Raw genomic sequence first — 20,712 nt, 5'->3', positions numbered from 1 at the left:
GAAGGTACTACCATTCCTTCTGAAACTATTCCAAACAATAGAAAAAGAGGGACTCCTCCCTAATGCATTTTATGAGGCCAGGATCATTGTGATATCAAAACCTGGCAGAGACACAACAAAAAAAAGAAAATTTCAAACCAATATCCGTGATGAACATTGATGCGAAAATCCTCAATAAAATACCAGCAAACCGAATCCAGCAGCACATCAAAAAGCTTATCCACCATGATCAAGTTGGCTTCATACCTGGAATGCAAGGCTGGTTTAACATATGCAAATCAATAAATGTAATCCATCACATAAACAGAACCAATGACAAAAACCAAAGGATTATCTCGATAGATGAAGAAAAGACCTTTGATAAAATTCAACACCTCTTCATGCTAAAAACTCTCAATCAACTTGGTATTGATGGAACATATCTCAAAATAATAAGAGCTATTTATGACAAACCCACAGCCAATATCATATGGAATGGGGAAAAGCTGGAAGCATTCCCTCTGAAAACTAGCACAAGACAAGGCTGCCCTCTCTCACCACTCCTGTTTAACATAGTATTGAAAGTTCTGGTCAGGAGAATCAGGCAAGAGAAAGAAATAAAAGGTATTCAAATAGGAAGACTGGAAGTGTCAAATTGTTTCTGTTTGCAGCTGACATGATTGTATATTTAGAAAACCCCATAGTCTCAGCCCAAAATCTACTTAAGCTGATAAACAACTTCAGCAAAGTCTCAGGATACAAAATCAATGTGCAAAAATTACAAGCATTTCTATACACCAAAAATAGACAAACAGGGCCAAATCATGGGTGAACTCCCATTAACAATTGCTATGAAGAAAATTAAATACCTAGGAATACAACTCACAAGGGACATGAAGGACCTCTTCAAGGAGAACTACAAACCATTGCTCAAGGAAGTAAGAGAGGAAACAAACAAATGGAAAAACATTCCATGCTCATGGATAGGAAGAATCAATATCGTGAAAATGGCCAGACTGCCCAAAGTAATTTATAGATTCAATGCTATCCTTATCTATCTCCCATTGACTTTCTTCACGGAATTAGAAAAAGCTGCTTTAAATTTCATATGGATCCAAAAAAGAGCCCATATAGTCAAAACAATCCTAAGCAAATTAACAAAGCTGGAGGCATCACACTACCTGACTTCAAACTATTCTACAAGGCTACAGTAACCAAAACAGCATGGTACTGTTACCAAGCAGAGATATAGACCAATGGAACAGAACAGAGGCCTCAGAAATAATGCCACACAACTACGATAATCTCTTCTTTGACAAACCTGACAAAAACCAGCAATGAGGAAAGGATTTTTTATTTAATAAATGGTGTTGGGAAAACTGGCTAGCCATATGCATAAAATAGGAACCGGATCCCTTCCTTACACCTTACACAAAAATTAACTCAAAATGGATTAAAATACTTAAACGTAAAACATAAAACCACAAAGCCCCCAGAAGAAAACCTAGGCAATACCATTCAGGACATATGCTTGGGCAAAGACTTTATGACTAAAACAACAAAAGCAATGGCAACAAAAGCCAAAACTGACAAATGGGATCTAATTAAACTAAAGAGCTTCTGCACAGCAAAAGAAACTATCATCAGCGTAAACAGGCAACCTACAGAATGGGAGAAAATTTCTGCAATCTATCCATCTGACAAAGGGCTTATATCCAGAATCGACAAAGAACTTAAACAAATTTACAAGAAAAAACAACCCCATCAAAAACTGGGCAAAGGATAGGAACAGAAATTTCTCAAAAGAAGACATTTATGTGGCCAAAAACTATATGAAAAAAAAACCTCATTATCACTGGTCATTAGAGAGATGCAAATCAAAACCACAATGAGATACCATTCACACCAGTTAGAATGGCAATCCTTAAAAAGTGAGGAAACAACAGATGCTGCAGACAATGTGGAGAAATAGGAATGCTTTTACACTATTTGTGGGAGTGTAAGTTAGTTTAACCATTGTGGAAGACAGCGTGGCAATTCCTCAAGGATCTAGAACCAGAAACACCATTTGACCCAGCAATCCCATTACTGGGTATATACCCAAAAGATTATAAATCATTCCACTATAAAGACACATGCACACATATGTTTATTGCAGCACTATTCACAATATCAAAGACTTAGAACCAACCCAAATGCCCATCAATTGTAGGCTGGATAAAGCAAATGTGGCACATAAAAACCATGGAAGACTATGCAGCCATAAAAAAGGATGAGTTCACGTCCTTTGCAGGGACACAGATGAAGCTGGAAACCATCATTCTCAGCAAACTAACACAGGAACAGAAAACCAAACACCTCATGTTCTCACTCATAAGTGAGAGTTAGAAATGAGAACGCATGGTCACAAGGAGGGGAACATCACATACTGGGGCCTGTCGGGGGGTGGGGAACTAGGGGAGGGATAGCATTAGGAAAAATACCTAATGTAGATGACAGGTTGATAGGTGCAGCAAACCACCATGGCACGTGTATACCCATGTAACAAACTTACATGTTCAGCATATGTATCCCAGAATTTAAAATATATATAAAAAATCATAAAGCTTAAAATAGTTTACATTATTTGAATTACAGAAATAATTTACTTGACATTCCTTTGCAATTGTTTTACACAAATTAGTGCATCGTTAATACTAATGCTTAAGAAATGTTTCTAATAGCCTGATCACTATCACAATATGTTTTTCATTTTCTTTATATCATCAACACAAATTTTCTTAAGATTTTGAGAAATCCTTGAGACTTGCTGTCTTTTCTCGCTCCCTTCATCGTTTTCTCATCATCCCTCTCTTCGTCATTCATACTCTTGAAACTGCTTTCAACGTTGGCTTGTACATATGATTAAATTTTCATATAATTTACTTTGACCCAGAGTAATCCCTATCATCTAAGTGTCATGACTTTGTAAAAATGTAAATTGGAATGTTTTATCAGAATCCCACTAGGGTTTCTGTCAGTTCTCAAAGAGCCAACAATATTCACTCAGTTACTTGCAACACATTAAATCTCCCAGTTTCCAGGGCTTTATTATATGTTTGATTCATCGAAGTCTGAAGGGTCCACTTTCCTCCCATCAGTACAGCATACCAATGTAAAATCTTCTAGTAATAGGAAATAAAGTCCAAAATCAAGTTATGCTGAACTTTTAACATATTACATATGCTGAACTTTTAACATATTACTATTAGACTACTTGCTTGGACTCTGAATAATTTAAAAGGCTGCCCTTCACTAGGAAGTTGAGTCCTCCCTTGAAGCTCTTTGAACTCTTTGTTCCAAATATTTATTTCTTCCCTACAATGATTCTAATCTTTCTGAAGACATCTTTTAAAAAAGTAACCTTAATGTGGTTTTCAGTCATTTATTTATATGTATTAAGTCATTCATTTACATATCCCTTTATTTGGAAGAGTGATTTACACTCTTTAATGTGCTTAAGAAAATGAGAATAGCTTTCTTGAAAAGCAGATTATAGATCCTTCTCCAAAAGATGTTAGTTCAGCCCCGGGTGGGACTAATGCATCTGCACATTTTAGCTTCCCAGGTGACCCTGGTGCAAGTGGTGGGTAACCTCTGTTTTAGACACTCATCTTTTGTCCCACTAACCTCATTTGTAGTATGTTAATTGTGGACAGAACTTGACCAAGTCTCATAACTGGGATTTGAATCTAAAACACACCAGCACACATACATTCATGCACACACATAATACTTCTTATTCAAAAGCTAAAATATAAACATTGAGGAGAAATTATAGTGATTCAGAGCAAGTTAGCAGGAACAAAATGGTATGGGAACTGGCTTAAGAAGACAGTTTTATTAAAATATGTAACTGATTTTTCCTGTAATTACTCTGACATAATTTATTTCATTTTTTCCTAATGGCTGAAACATCACAAGATAATGTTTGCTAACCTATTATATACATGTATATACACACATATATTTATGTAGAGAGATATATGAATATATGAATATATCTGAATTCATATATAATATGAATATATGAATATATACCCATATATAGAGAGAGGAATATATATAGGTATATATATACACCTATGTAAATATTTATATATTTATATATGTGTGTATACATGAGTGCATATTTAACTTTTAGAAGTGTATAAATTTAAATTTCACCAAATTTAATCCTCCTAAAATCCCGCTTGTGTTGAAAAAGACTACGAGTGCAACACTTTGATAATGGAATCTCATGTGAATTGCCTAAGAGATAGCAGAAAGTATAAAACAAACCAATGATCCAAGTCTCAGTAATTTATTTATATTTATTAAGTCATTCATTTACATATCCCTTTATTTAGAAGGATATTAAATATCCCTTCTAAATAAAGGTTCGTGTATTCAGTTCATGTAACTATGCAATGTTTTTACCTTCCAAACTTTGAGTATGTTTTTTAAAAATGGCCAAAGCTTACGCACTTTGCCAGTTGATTACCTTTCTAATATGTTCTTATTTCTTGCAGGATTTCACAAACTATTCTAGCTATTTGAATTACCTAAATTTAAATGGATAGTACTGTTAAGTATGTTGCTGGAAAGCCATAACATTGTTGACTTTTAATGGACTATATAACAAAGAACCCTTATATTCCCCAAAAATGATTACTTCAGTTGTAGTGAACACCATTTTAAAAATTAAATTGTATAGTTTTTGTTTATGCACTTGCAGAAGTATGTACTAGGCAATTAATAATTTCATTTAAATGCTATGCTTTTTAAAAAGTTATATATATATTCTAGTATGAAAATAGAAAATAAAATTTAAAACCTGACATATCCATTATTATTGTGTTATATAAACAAATGTGTTCTTTAGATATTAATAAGAATATAAACCTTATGTTACTTACATGGTTCTCTAAATTAAAAAAATAAAACTTCAAGGTTAATATATCTTTCTAATAATATACCGAAAATTCCCAACCAAATTTAAAATTCAGGCCTTCCAATTTGTCAGTTTTAAATATATCACGTTGTCTGATTTACTCTGGGTAGAAAATCAGAAATATAGCTTACAAGATTAATAACAAAATTTGCGCCCCAATTCCGTAAGAATCAGAGATGTTTACCAAAGTGACTTGTTGAAAGATAATATTTTCTAGAATGAATCATATAAAATGAGAAGTTGAAAAAAGTTAATGGCACTTGTAAATGCCTGTGTATCAAACAAAGACACTGAATGCCATTGGTGTTTTCAACAGCTTCCTTATTTTTTTCTTCTTACTAATTTCTTACATAGAGAAAACGAACATGAAAAGACTGCTGCATAAAAATTAGCTGCATTTTGTTAAAGCAACTGTCAACTTCAACATCAAATTTTATTTTCAAGATCATCTTCTCTGATTTCTTTTTTGAAAATGCTTCTTAATGAAGCTTTATAGTGACCATTTTATGCTGATTAAATACTAGAATCCACTTATTTGTGCAGATTTGTGCAGGTCCCTTGTGCTCCTCACTTGTATTAAATGTAGGCTCTAATGAAGCTTATGCAGTGTTTCTGGGTAATTATTACTTACAGTCTGAAGTGAATTTTAGTTCCAAGCCATTTACATTTATGTGCTGAAACTGAATGATTAATGTGGATTTTTACACATTTTTAGATTTAATTTTTCAGAGTAATGAAACTATAAATTTTGAGTTCTCAGAATCTTCCTATCTCTTATTTAATTCAGTATGTAATTGAGAACACTCTTTTAATACAGACAGGAGGACTGTTCAAATTTAAGTTGATTAGCTATTAAGCCACACTCATATTTAAAACAAAAGATTTGACTGGAGTTTGAAACATAAAATTTGAAAAAAAATAAAATTTGGAAATTCAAAACATTAATTTACTTCTCCCAAATAGTTTACATTTTTACCCATTGGAATGTTTTATATAACTATTTAAATCTAAGAGACATTTATCAGAAAAAGAATTTTTTTCAATGCCTATCAGTTTTAAAAATGTGTTAAAAAATGGAGCGTTGTTCACAGTAGACAAGATGTACAATCAACCTAATTTTTCATCAATGGATAAATGGATAAAGAAACTGTGGTATATATACACAATGGAATACTATTCAGCTATAAAAAATAAAACACTGTTGTTTGCAGCAACATAGATGTGATTGGAGGTCATTATGTTAAGTGAAATAACATTCATATGTGGTAGCTAAAAAAGTTGATTTTTTGGAAGTAGAGAGTAGAATGATGGGTACCAGAGACTCGGAAGGGTTGCCCGGGCAGGGAGGTGGGGGTGAAGAGAAGTTGGTTAATGAGTATAAACATATGGGTAGATTGAAGGAATAAGTTGTAATGTTTGATAGCACAGTAGGGTGACTACTGTTAACAACAATATATAGTATATTTCAGAATAGCTAGAAGAGAATATTTGAAATGTTCCAAAACAAATGATAAATGTTTGAGGTGATGGATATTGTAAATACTGTAATTGATCATTACACATTGTATATATATATCAAAATATCACATATACCTCATAAATATATTCGACTATTATGTATCCACAAAAAATTCTACATTCTTCATTTAGCTATAGAGAAATGTAGGATTTCATGACTTTAACCAGAATGGGCACATTAAACTAATTCTTCCCATAAAATTACCAAAAAAAACCCATAGATATATCCTGATCCGTATTTAAGCTTCTATTTTTTATGCAACTAATAAAGCAGTAATAATTAAATTATCAAATGATTGTTTTTATTGTTTAATACATTATTAATTAAACAAATACAGGTTTGCTAACCATTATAACCAGTGATAATATAACAAATCAAGCACAGGAAATAAAAATTTTTTAAAAGTAAACTTAAATTTGGGAGCAGTTATAGGTTCAGAGCATAATTGAGTAGAATGTACTGACAGATACCACATACCTCCTGCCTCCACACGCACATATAACCTCTCCCACTATCAACATCCCATATCAGAGTAATCCATTTGTTATAATCCATGAAAGTATATTGGTACATCATTATTACTTGAAGTTTATAGTTTACATTAGGATTCACCCTTGATATTGTGCATATTATGGGTTTTATAGTAAACACTACAAGGTACGATGACTTGCATCCACCATTATATTATTTTAACATAGTTTCATTGTTCTAAAAATCCTCTGTGCTCTGCCTATTAATCCTTCCCTTGCCCCAACACCTGGTAACCACAGATCTTCCTACTGTCTTCTCAGATTTGCTTTTTCCAGAATGTCATACAGTTAGAACCATACAGTATATAGAGTATATAACATTTTCAGATTGGATTTTTTTTTTTTTTTTTTTTTTTTGAGACGGAGTCTCGCTCTGTCGCCCATGCTGGAGTGCAGTGGTGCGATCTAGGCTCACTGCAAGCTCCGCCTCCCGGGTTCACGCCATTCTCCTGCCTCAGCCTCCCGAGTAGCTGGGACCACAGGCACCCGCCACCAATCCCAGCTAATTTTTGTATTTTTAATAGAGGCGGGGTTTCGCTGTGTTAGCCAGGATGGTCTCAATCTCCTGACCTCGCTATCCGCCCGCCTCGGCATCCCAAAGTGCTGGGATTACAGTCATGAGCCACCGCGCCCCGCCAGATTATTTTACTTGATAATATGCACTTAAGTTCCCTCTGTGCTTTTTATGGCTTGATTGCTCATTCCTTTTCAGTGCTAAATAATATTACATTGTCTGGATATACCATAGTTTGTTTATATATTCACCTACTGAAAAACATCTTGGCTGCTTCCAAGTTTTGACAATTATGAACAATGCTACTGTACATATCTGTGTGCAGGGTTTGCCAAGGAGCATGATTGAGAAACTAAAATGCCAAACTCTTTTGAAGTGGCCTATACCATTTGACATTTCCATCATCCATAAATCAGGGTTCCTTTCATTCCACATCATCAACAAGATTTAGCGTCATCAGTGTTTTCTGGATTTTGACCATCCTAATAGGTATGTAGTCGTATCTCGTTTTTTAATTTACAATTTCCTAATGACATATGATGTTGTGCATCTTTTTATATGCTTATTTGCCATCTATGTATCTTTTTTGTGATATGTATTTTCAGATCTTTCACCAATTTTTAAATTGGGTTGTCTGTGTGTGTTGATGAGCTTTAAGAGTTATTTGTATGTTTTGGATAACAGTCCTTTATTACATAAGTCTTTTGCAAATATTTTCTCTGAGTCTGTGTTTTATCTTCTCATTCTCTCGAGCTTTCATTTCTTAAAATTATTATTTATGATATCTAAAATATGGCATTTATTCTTTCCATAACATTTTAAATATAAGATTTTCTTTGTATCAATATAGCTTTCATTTCTAAATATGTATATGGAAATAAATAGATATTTCAGAATTGGTTAGGTTTTTTACAGATTTTTATTTAGAAATAATTTCAAACAGAAAAATTAAATAGTGATAATAATACAAAGAACGCTTATATACTCTTTGCCCAGCTCAACCTCCTAATATTCCATTTGCTTTATCATTTGTGTATGTGCACTTTCTCTTTGTCTACATGCACACACACGTGCACACACACATATACATACTTATTTTTCTGATATAGTTCGGATTATTTATAGCATGGCCGTTTAGCTCTAAGTTTGACTTTAAGCAAGTTGTTTAAGCTTTTTTTGCCTCAAGTTTCTCAATGGCAAAAAGAAAAAATAATTTTGCCATCCATAGGATTTTTGATGTGGATTAATGGAATTAATAATGAAATGCCATTAGAATTATGCTTGGGCTCCAAAAACATCATAAATTTTAAAATTAGGAATGTAGCTAATTTTAATGCACTATAAATTAAATAATAAAATTAAACTATTTTAAACATTCATAAATACCCATAACATGACTTAGTGTCCACATAAGGTAAAGTGTATTTAAAATATATGCAACGTTAAGGCAGCAGCACTATTACTATTATCATCTTCACATAACTTTTAAAATCAAATTAAAACAGTCAGTTATGAAGTCTTCCAATATATAAAAAGCATTTAAACATCTCTAATGGCTAATTTAGCTAATAAAACACTCATGAGATGATCTTGAAATTTTGTTCTAAGTTTCAGAGTTAACGACCATATTCTCTATTTCTTTGAGAAACAGGCAATAGTGTTTTCATTTAAAGAGTCTTAAAGATATTATTATTGCTAGTAGCTTATGTATCATTAAAGTAGACAAATTTCTTCAGGTTTTATGATACATTTAACTAAGTTCCACTAATATGATAAAATTACATTTGTGAATTATGAAAAACTATTTATTTATATTCTTAAAAATCATACTTTAAAATTCTACTCCTAAGAATTGTCTTAGAAATGCTCACTTTCACATTTTCCTAAGGTAATCTGTAGTATTAAATATGTTTTATTAGGCTGGGCTACTGCAAGAAGATCTAGTACTTCTTGTCATGTCTTTGGTGCCAAATTATAAATAAAATCCAGAATCATATGGAAAACTTTTAGGTTTTATGGAAGAGTACCTGTGAAAATGGAAATTTATAGAATATAAAATCTCTGGGACCAAACATCTCTGATATTGAGCTAAGGACAGTGTTGAAAGGATACAAAGATGATGAGATAGTGTAATCTGAAAATGGATTTTCATCTCGATAGGAAACTTCTGTAGTTTTCCTCTGATTCTTTCATTATAAAATATCTTTTAATTTCTTATGAAAATGTCAGAAAGTCATACTAGCCTCTGTCTTTTCTGCATTAGCTTAAATGTTCTAGCAATGGTTATAAAATATTTTCCAACTTACTTTTAAGGAAGTTTTGAAATTGTATATTACTATCAGCAGTATATATATGTAGTCTTCTCCCCAAAACTTGTGCCAACTCTGGATATTATCATACTTTCAAAAATCTGTGAGATTAAGAGCTGTCTTACATGTTTCCACTTCCAAGAATTTACAAAAAAATTATGTAAATAAATGTATATTTTTTGGACACGAAACAAATGGGTGTCATAGATTTCAATCCAAAGTCACATATTCTTTCTTACCTTTTGAAATTGTATTACTGATGTACATCAAGTAGAGTAAATAAAGCAGGATATTACTTCCACGTCTAATTTCATTTCTATGCACCTCTATGCAGAAAACTTCCCATTAAGGTATGAAATAAGCAAAGGCCAATATACCCAATATGAACATACTAACAAGAGTACATAATATGTAGTAGTAATGTAAATACATGTTTAAGTAAAAACAGAATATGTCCCTATAGCTTATTATTATTGCAGCCACTAGGTAATTTTCTCAAAAATGACTCTCATGAGGAGGTAGAGAAAGGCTTTTAAAGTACTAAGTAAAAAAGGTAAAAAGAATAGGTGGCTTTATTGGACAACATAGAAATGGATTCTCTTAAAAGACCAATAATGAGCTTGGAAATTGAATCAGTAATAAATAACCTATTAACAAAAAAAAAAAAAAAAGAAAAGAAGCCTAGGACCAGACAGATTCATGGCCAAATTCCACCAGATGTACAAAGAAAATATAGTATTATTCCTACTGAAACTATTCGAAAAAATTGAGGAGGAGGACTCCACCTTAACTCATTCTGAGACCAGCATCTTTCTTATGCCAAACCCCAGAAGAGACACAACAAAAAACGGAAAAGTTCAGGCCAACATCCCTGATGAACATCAATGCAAAAATCCTCAACAAAATACTGGTAAACCAGATACAGCAGCATGTCAAAAAGCTAATCCAGTACAATCAAATAGGCTTTATCCTTGGGATAGAAGGTTGACTCAACATATACAAACCAATAAATGTGTTCATGTTCATCACATAAACATGACTAAAGAGAAAAACCACCTGATTATCTCAATAGATGCAGAAAAAAGCTTTAGTTAAAATTCAACACCCCTTCATGTTAAAAACTCTCAATAAACTAGAAATTGAAGAAACATACCTATGGCAAAGCCATAGACAACATCATACTGAATTGGCAAAAGCTGAAAGCAGTCCCCTTGAAAACTGGCACAGGACAAAGATGCCCTCTCTCACTATTCCTTTTAAATGTAATATTAGAAGTACCCATCAGAGCAACCAGGAGAGAGAAAGAAAGAAAGGGTATCCAAAGAAGAGAGGAAGTCAAAGTATCCCTGTATGCAGACATCATAATTATTTCTACACCTAGAACACTTCACAGTCTCAACCCAAAAGCTCCTTGAGTTGATAACTTCAGCAAAGCTTCAGGTTACAAAATCAACATACAAAAATTAGTAGCATTCCTATACACCAACAATCAAAGCAGAGAGCCAAATCAAGAATTCAATCACCTTCACAATGATCACAAATAGAATAAAATACTAAGGAATACAGCTAGCCAGAAAGGTGATAGATCTCTACAATAAGGATTATAAAACACTACTCGAAGAAATCCAAGATGATATAAACAAATGGAAAAACATTCTATGCTCATGGATAGGAAGAATCAGTATCATTAAAATGGCCTTACTGCCCAAGGCAATCTACAGATTCAATGCTATTCCTATTAAACTAGCAATAACATTCTTCACAGAGCTAAAAAACAGACAAACAAAAACAGACAAAAAATCCTATTTTAAAATGCATATGGACCAGAAAAGGAGCTGAATAGCTAAGGTAATCCCAAGTAAAACTAAAAAAGCAGGAAGCATCACATTACCTGACTTCAAACTAAACTACAGGGATAGAGTAACCAAATATGTACAATATGATATTGGTACAAAGACATATAGACAAATGGAACATAACAGAGAGCCCAGACATAAGGCCACACACCTACGACCATCTGATATTTGACAAATCTGACAAAAACAAGTGGATGGGAAAAGGGCACCCTATTCAATAAATGGTGCTGGGATAACTGGCTAGCCACATGCAAAGATTGAAACTAGGCCCCTTCCTTATACCATATACAAAAATCAACTCAAGATGGATTAAAGACTTAAATCTAAAACCCAAAAGTATAAAAACTTTGGAAGATAACTCAGGCAATACCATTTTAGGACACAGGAACAGACAAGGATCTCGTGACAAAGATGCCAAAAGCAATTGCAACAAAAGCAAAAGTTGACAAATGGGATCTAATTATCATAAACAGCTTCTGCAGAGTAAAAGAAACTATCAACAGAATAAAAAGACAATCTACAAAATTAGAGAATTTTTTTTGTAAACTATGCATTGACAAAGGTCTAATATCCAGCATGTATAAGGAACTTAAATTTATAGGAAGACAAACAACCCCATTGAAATTAGGCAAAGGACATAAACAGACACTTGAAAAGAAGACATACATACAGCCAACAAGCATATATAAAAAAGCTCAACATCACTAATCTTCAGAGAAATGCAAATCAAAACCACAATGAGAAACCATCCCACACCAAATAGAATGGCATTTATTTAAAAACTCAAAAAACAACAGATGCTGGTAAGATTGTGGAGAAAAGGGAACACTTATACACTGTTGATAGGAGTGTAAATTAGTTAAGCCATTGTAAAAAGCAGTGTGAGGATTCCTCCAAGAGCTACAAACAGAAATGACGTCCTACTCAGCAATCCCATTATTGGATATATACACAAAGGAATATAAATCATTCTATCATAAAGACACATCCACGTATATGTTCACTGTAGCATTATTCACAATAGCAAAGACATGAAATCAACTTAAATGCCCATCAATGGTAAAGTGGATAAAGAAAATCTGTTACATATATAACATGGAACACCGTGCAGCCATAAAAAATAATGAGAGCACGTTGTTTGCAGCAATGTGGATGTATCAGGAGGCCATTATTCTTAGCAGGAACAGAAAACCAAATACTGCATGTTCTCACTTATAAGTTGGAACTAAAGGATGAAAACACATTGACACAAAGAGGAGCAGCAGACACTGGGACCTACTTGAGTTTGGAGAGTGGGAGGAGGGAGAGGAGCAAAAAAAATAATAATAATAATAACTATTGGATACTCAGTACAAAAGTGATGACATAATCTGTACACCAAACCCCACGACATGAGTTTACCTATATAACAAAACTGCACGTGGAAACTTGAACTTAAAATAATAGTTTAAAAAAGAAAATATATTATTCATTCAAAAAACATTTAGATATATTCTGATGGTTAATGCTGAGTTCAACTTGATTGGATTGAAGGATTCAAAGTATTAATCCTGGGTGTGTCTGTGAGGGTGTTGCCAAAGGAGGTTAACATTTGAGTCAGTGGACTGGAGAAAGCAGACCCACCCTTAATTTGGCGGGCGTCATCTAATCAGCTTCCAGCAACTATAAAGCAGGCAGAAAAACGTAAAAAGGGAAGACGGGTCTAGCCTCCCAGCCTACATCTTTCTCCTGTGCTGGATGCTTCCTGCCCTTGAACCTCGGACTCCAAGTTCTTCAGTTTGGAACTCAGACTGGCTTTCCTTTCTCCTCAGCTTGCAGACACTATTGTGGGACCTTGTGATCGTGTAAGTTAATACTTAATAAACTCCCCTTTATGTGTGTGCGTGTGTGTGTGTGTGTATTTATAAGAAATATATATATATATCATATTAGTTCTGTCCCTCTAGAGAATCCTCACTAATACACATATACATATGCTTTTATAGAAGTAAGACTAGAAGAACATATCTCAACATATTTAGCATAATTATTACTGCATGTTAAGCATTTTTATGCATTTTATGTTGTCAAAATATTCAGGAAGTTATTAATAAAAATAACTTTCTAATATAGGTTTTAAACTAGCAATGAATATATCTCAAACAAGAGCAACAAGAACAAAATACACTTGTAAACTCTTAAGCGTTTCCTTTCATATTTGAAAATTAGTTTGATAAACATTAATACTGAATGCTAAAAATATGAGAACACTAAAAATACAACCCTCCTTATAGACTCTGACAAGTGTTAGCTTTTTCTGCTTTTAGAGAAATTTGGGAACTGAAGCATTCTTCGAGTAGAACTATTTACAAAGAAAATAGTTTACAGCTCAACATTGGCATACATGGAATTGCCTGTATCAACTTCACTGTCAATTTTAGATCATTAAACTCTGTTTCAATGTATCTATTTTGCTTCCTCACATTTTATTCCTGTGAAATTCTGTTCTTTTCCAATGCAATTTTCATTTACTTGCAATTTTTTTAAGCAATACAGACTCCATTTTAATAATATAATACTTGGTTATTTTGCTTTTAAATGTAGTTCTTAAAATGGGAGACAAACATTGGGGAAAAACAGTTGAGACAAAATTAGATTTGGGGAATATATTTTCTTCTTTCTATGAATGCAAATTAAATGTACTTTAAAAAGTATTTTGGTTACAAAAAATACACAGGAATTCTTCAGTCTCTTTAAATTCGATACTCTTATAGTTTTCTTCTTAAATTAACTGTATTACTAAAAAATCTATAGGAAATATGCCTTTGAATTTAAGTTAGGCATACAATACTGGTATTAGCCATGTGTAACTAACTAATCAACTAATACAATGGTTCTCAATCTTTTTGTACATAAAAATTACCTAAGAATTTCATCAAAATGCAGATTATCAAATTCTACTTCAGAAATACTGGTTTAATATGTCTGGAATTAGCCTAGTAATCTGAATTTGTAAAAAGTCCTCCAAGTACTCCTGGGGAAGTTTGGACTTTATTTTTAGAAAAGTTGACTTAGAAAGTCATTAGTATTATCTTTATAGTTTTGTAGGAGTATTGGAAGTAAATAATATTTATAAATAAAAGTGGACATATTGCTCAATAGTCCACATTTTTTAAATAAATAATAATGAAATAAGCAAACAATGTGAGTTACTGTTTTTATTTCTTTTTGATAATCATAATTATCGGTCCATTTGTAAAGACAAAAATATGGTAACTTTAGTAAACCTTTTAATTTGATTAATGTGTCCAAGGTATCTAATGAATTGGTTGATCAAACTAAAATGCTGATTCCATATTTTTTTTAATTACTTGAGTGCATCCTACTTTCTCAATAAATGGGATGGCATCCTGTCAGTCGTTTGGGATTCTGTAACAAATACCATACACAGGGTCTCTAATAAAAAACATAAATTTATTTCTGACAGTTATGGAAGCTGTGAATTCCATAATCAAGATGCCAGCAAATTCAGTGTCTGGAGAAGTCCCAACTTCTGTCATAGATGGCATATTCTAGCTGGGTCCTCACATGTTGGAAAGGGCAAAGCAGCTTTCTGGAACCTTTTTTATAAGGAGACTAATCACCTTCCTGAGGTCCCAACTCTTAATATTATCACAGCGGTGATGAGCTTTCAACATATGCATTGTGGGGAAACGTAAATATTCAGACCACTGCTTATTCCATGGGATAAGAAAAGTAATAAACCTTATTAAAAGAAACATTTTATTAAAAATATATCTACATGTAACCCTTCACCTGCTATTTCAATGTATAGGATATAAAGTAAAGAAAGTTAGAAACAAAGATATTCTTCCTGGTTTTAGTGTGTTAATTCAGAATTAGAATGAAAAGAAATATAAAATGACAATTTCAAAGAGCCACCATAACTTGAAGAATAATATCTATGTCATTTTATTCTGTTTCCTTTTCACCACTTCATTCTTTTGAAAGGAAAAGTCTTTCATTCCAAGTAGACAACAAAGGACTGTACTTTGCATTCAATTGCTCTTTATTGCCCTTCACCAGTAGTTCCACTGTCTCTGTAACTTTATTCTCTTTTTTATTTCTTTTCATATTTTTCCTCATATTGAGAATAAAGAAAATTTAGAAAGGCAAGTCAGAATTAATAGACTGCAATAATAACACCAACTAGACAGTAGTGTAAGCCAATCCTAATTGAAAACATTACTCAATCAATGGCAAGACTTTCATGTACACCTTTGACCTCATGCTGCCTACAGTCCTCTCTTGTCAGTCAAGGTTTTCAGACATTGCAAAAAGAATAAAGCATTGAAAAGAGCAATCAATCTCTGTTTTAGGATCAACTGTTCTTTAATGCTGCTTTTCTTCCATCCAGACTTTAGAACTTGCCAAACTACCTGGACTCTGTCTCTTACTGCACTTGAGCCATCTGTCAGATGGCTTTCATTTAATAGGGCACCGGGTCAGAGTTGTCCTGCTTTTACTCTCACCCCAGAAATAAGCAGAGAAAGGGGAACATTTCTGTCTATTTACCACTTATTCAAACCATGAAAATGAAAATAAACATTCTATAATACACTTAAAATGTTTTAAAAATTAAGTGCAGGAAAATATGAAGCAATTTAATAAATTAATTTATCAATGAGTAAATAGAAGTGCATTCTATATAATTCAAATTTAATCGTTCCCTTTTATTTATAGGAAAGATTGGGCCTTCGATAAGTGAAAAATAAATTTTTGAGGAAGGCACTGGAAGAGCTTTCCAGATATAAAGTCTCCGCAATCCACAGGCAATTTCCCCTTTCCAGTCAAAAAGAGTAGTCATTTCTTCAGAATAATTCAAGTTCAGACTGAAAGTACTTCTGTTATCTCCACATTCATTGTGACTTTTACCTCCAAATTAATGTTTTTATTTTTTATTTTTATTTTTTAACTGCTGACTGATAAGAGGGAACAAATGAAAGGAGAAAATTTCCACTGAGTCACCTACTTAATCCAGGCTTTAGGCATAGCTGGTCAACTTGCACCTGTGTCGTCCCTGTTGTTTAATTTAGCAATTTCTTGTGAGATTTCATTGAAATTAACTTGCTCTGTTAAAATTTTTGAAACCTTCTACCCAAACTCTTAATCAGACTTTATTCATGTCAATGATTATTTTTGTTAACTAGCAAATCAAGCAATGCTTACTTACAAATTATAAAAGGCATTTTAGAGTGTAGTTTGACCTATAGTTAATTTAGACTTAACTGGCATTAACCAAATATGCGCATTCATATAAAACATGAGCCCTCTTTTGCTGTCATCAATGAAAAGTAAAGTTGGTGAAGTATGTCTGCCTACTTATTAAAAATGCTTAAGCTATTTCAACACTGACCTATGTGTTTTTTCTCATTTTCTATTAAATTCTAAATATCAAAGTCCCAGAAGCAGCAGTTTTGCATCACTGGCTAAAATTGGCAGAAGCCACAAATTTTCATTATGTTATTTCTGTTTTCTCAGTCTCCATGTCACTATTTTACTTCTGACTTTCTTCGTTTATGATACATATTGTTCCTGCATTTGAAATATATGCAATGTTAAAAATGGCAGTAGTTACAGTCACAAGAGTTAGCAATTGAGAACAAATGTGATGAGAATAATTAAAATGAGAAAAAAAATCTGGACTTAAAGAACTGTGATGTAAAATTATTTTTAAGTATTTGGGGATTTCAAGAAATACAGTTCTATGATTTCCATAAATGTTTCTTAAAGGTGGCATTGAAAGAAAATACATTAAAATAAAAATAAACTAATTAATGGGATTCTGAGGCCACAGTGATAGATAACAGTCTGAAGCCTTGGCCGGCTGGGCTTCTGTTTTGAAACAGGCAGCAATGGACGGCAGTTGTGAATCCAAAATAACCTACTTGTACAGTAGAGAATAGAGCAGAAAAGTGTCAGGGAAGGTCTTAAAGTGGGCTTTGCTCAGGAAAAGAAGTTAAAGAAAATTGAGCATTTTCCTAGGTCTATAGCTTATAGAGCAGCACATTTGCTAGTGGATGAGAGTAAAAAAGTTTAAGTGTACATAACTGAGAGACTGTTCCCTAAATCCCCAGTATTTCCAAAGGAAAGAAATTCTGACCTCACCTGCCAGTATAAACTGGTTATTCATAAATGGAATCTAGAAGGAAAAAGTTGACATAACTGCAAAACTACCAGACAAAAAAGGATAAGCATAGACATAAAAAAGTAAATGCATTAAAGAACATGGATACTAAAATTAAAAGCCCGTTAAAAAAATTAGTATTACAGAACAACAGCCAGACAACTAAATAATCAGATTACATCACTAATAATATGTAAATTACAACACATTCTCAGAAAGGTTAAAAATAAGTAGAATGTAGACTCCCAGAGAAATGGAGGAAGGAAAATATCTGTAAAAACCATAAGAAATCATAAGACAAAATAGGATATTTGAATCAAAATCAGAAAACATCCAAAAGAATCAATTGGAAGTACTAGAAATATAATTATCCTATTAAAAATATTCCATAGATGTAGAATATTCTAAAATAAACACTAAGAAAAAATTAAATGATTTTGAAGACCATGTTAGAGAATTCATTCAGAATAAGCCAAAGAGAATGAGACTAAATATGGAAAATCTGAAATACATGAAAATTTTCTTAAGAGGCTCTAAACTATTAATATATAGAATTTTCAGAAGGAAAGATTAGAGCAAATAATATAGGAGGATTACTGGCTAAGAATATTTCACAGTTAAAAAAAGTGAAACTTCAAAATAAAAATACACACAGATTATGAGGCAGTATGTTTAAAAATATAACCGAGTTATAGTAAATCTACAGAATATAAAGGACAAAGAAAATCTTTAAAAACAGTTTCATAATAATTTCAGAAATGTTAGCTACAAGAGATATATTTAGATAGTGTTAACTTCGTAAATATTTTCCAAGGTATTTATTTAACTTGCCAAGTATATAATTGCAGAAAACAATAAAAAGGAATCCATATTTTGCTGTAAAAAGAAACCAAAATATTCTTCATAAAAAATATACAGATAAGAAAACTTCAGGAAAAAATACCAACACAAACAGGAAAAAATTAAATTACGTTTAGAAACAACATGATGGCTACTTTTTTTATGAGTCAGTTTGACTGATTCACCTGGTGCCATGCAAGATATTTGGTTAAACATCATTCTGGGTGTGTTTGTGAGGATATTTCTCAATGAAATTAACCTTAGAACTTGGTAGACTGAGTAAAGCAATTGACCTCCCCAGTATAAATGGGCCCATTTCTAGTAGTAAGAGCACTGATGGACTGATAGTCCCATGGCATGATCCAGCAATGGACATATGCAAAATATCTCTATTGGACACTTTTACTCAACCACCTATTATATTCTGGAAGTGGGGTGGCTGTGGACATGATACTTTCAAATCTTTTTGGAAAACTAACAGATGTAATGAAGTTGGATGGTTGCTCCTAATGCTGCTAGAAAAGATGATGAAAGACAAGGATGAACTCAGCGACCAGAATTCCAAGCTCGTAGGCTACACAAGTGACCTGAAAGCTTCTGTGTGTTTCCCGAAGGTGACTCTTCTACTGGGTAAATACAGAACTGAAACTGATCCAGAGCCTCATTCTGAAACTGGCTGGATTATAGCACGAGTTGAACTCCCACTTCACAGGATGTCTACTGCTAAAGTGAGGGCATTGATTGGGATGAAGTTGGGGGCATTGAGTCCCTAAATCCTGTTGAATCTTCTCTGCCAATAGACATGCCTTCCCTGCTGCCAGTGCTATGGGCCTTTCCATGGGCATTTGAAGTGACTAACTGCATTGTCTGAGGAAACTGTACTGGCTTCTCCTGAGGCAGTTACTATGTAAGACAATGATGATTCTTATCAGGATCCAACCCCACCTCCCCTCATTGCTTGACCTGTAGCTGAACTCAAGTCCCAGCAGGCTTCTAAAGCTAAGGTAAAAAGCATGACTCATGAGGAAGTGCACTACACTCCTACACTCTGAAAGAACTGCTTCAGTTTTCTAATGTATACAGGCATAAACAGAGGGAACATATATGAAAATGAACATTAAGGCAATGAGATAATACTGAAAGAAACATAACGTTGAATAAGGCTAATTTTTTAAATATAGGGTCACCAAGGAGAGACTCTCCATTCAATGTTGCACCACAGGGAGTTAGAGCAGGCTCTAACAGTTTGTTTGGTTGGCTGAAACATGGACCAAAAGGTGGCCCACAGCCAATGTATTAGGAATGCCAAATCTGCTTTGCTTTAATGTTAAGTATTCAAAGGCTTCGGGAATATTTGAGTAAATTTGCCATTTAAGACCTACTCATCTTTACTGGTAGGACCCAGAAAACATACTTTCACCACTACTGAAAAATAAATTTGTGAAAGGAGCCCCAGCCTCTTGGAAGAACTCTGCGATTGCTCTTTTCTGCAAGCCAGACTTCAGAGTTGGAACTTCAGTCACCGAATTGGGCAACCTAAAGGTAATGGGAGTAATTGGATCCCAGGGTGCCAGAGGTTAAGCGGAGCCACTCAACTTTGAGAAGGAAGGTGGGTGTAGTTACTATAAAGTACAGCAGAGTCAAAGCAATATTCAGAAGGTCCAATATGATATGCACAGAGTTCTAGATTGATTAGTTGATGATGGTGTTTCTAGAAGTAAAATGGATAGGATGCCTAGTGAATTTTACTTAATAGATAAAAGCAGAAAAGTTTTAGGCCAAATGAACAAATGTCTAAGTGAATCACAAAATTAGAGTCATGACCCTTGGTTTGAATGTTTGTCCCCTTCAAACTCATATTGAAATTTAATAACCAGTTGTGACAATATTGGGAGATGGCACCTTTAAAAAGTGGTTAGGTCATGAGGATTCCACTTTCATGAATGGATGAATGCCATTATTATGGGAGTGGCTTATTGCAGAATTCAGTTTGTTCCCTCCTGCACTCTCTCTATCACTCTTTGCCC

The sequence above is a fragment of the Gorilla gorilla genome, chromosome 3 (genome assembly GCF_029281585.2).
Source record: "Gorilla gorilla gorilla isolate KB3781 chromosome 3, NHGRI_mGorGor1-v2.1_pri, whole genome shotgun sequence".
Lineage (NCBI taxonomy): Eukaryota > Metazoa > Chordata > Mammalia > Primates > Hominidae > Gorilla > Gorilla gorilla.
The sequence above is the reverse complement of the archived record's forward strand: the minus strand, read 5'-3'. Positions refer to the sequence as shown.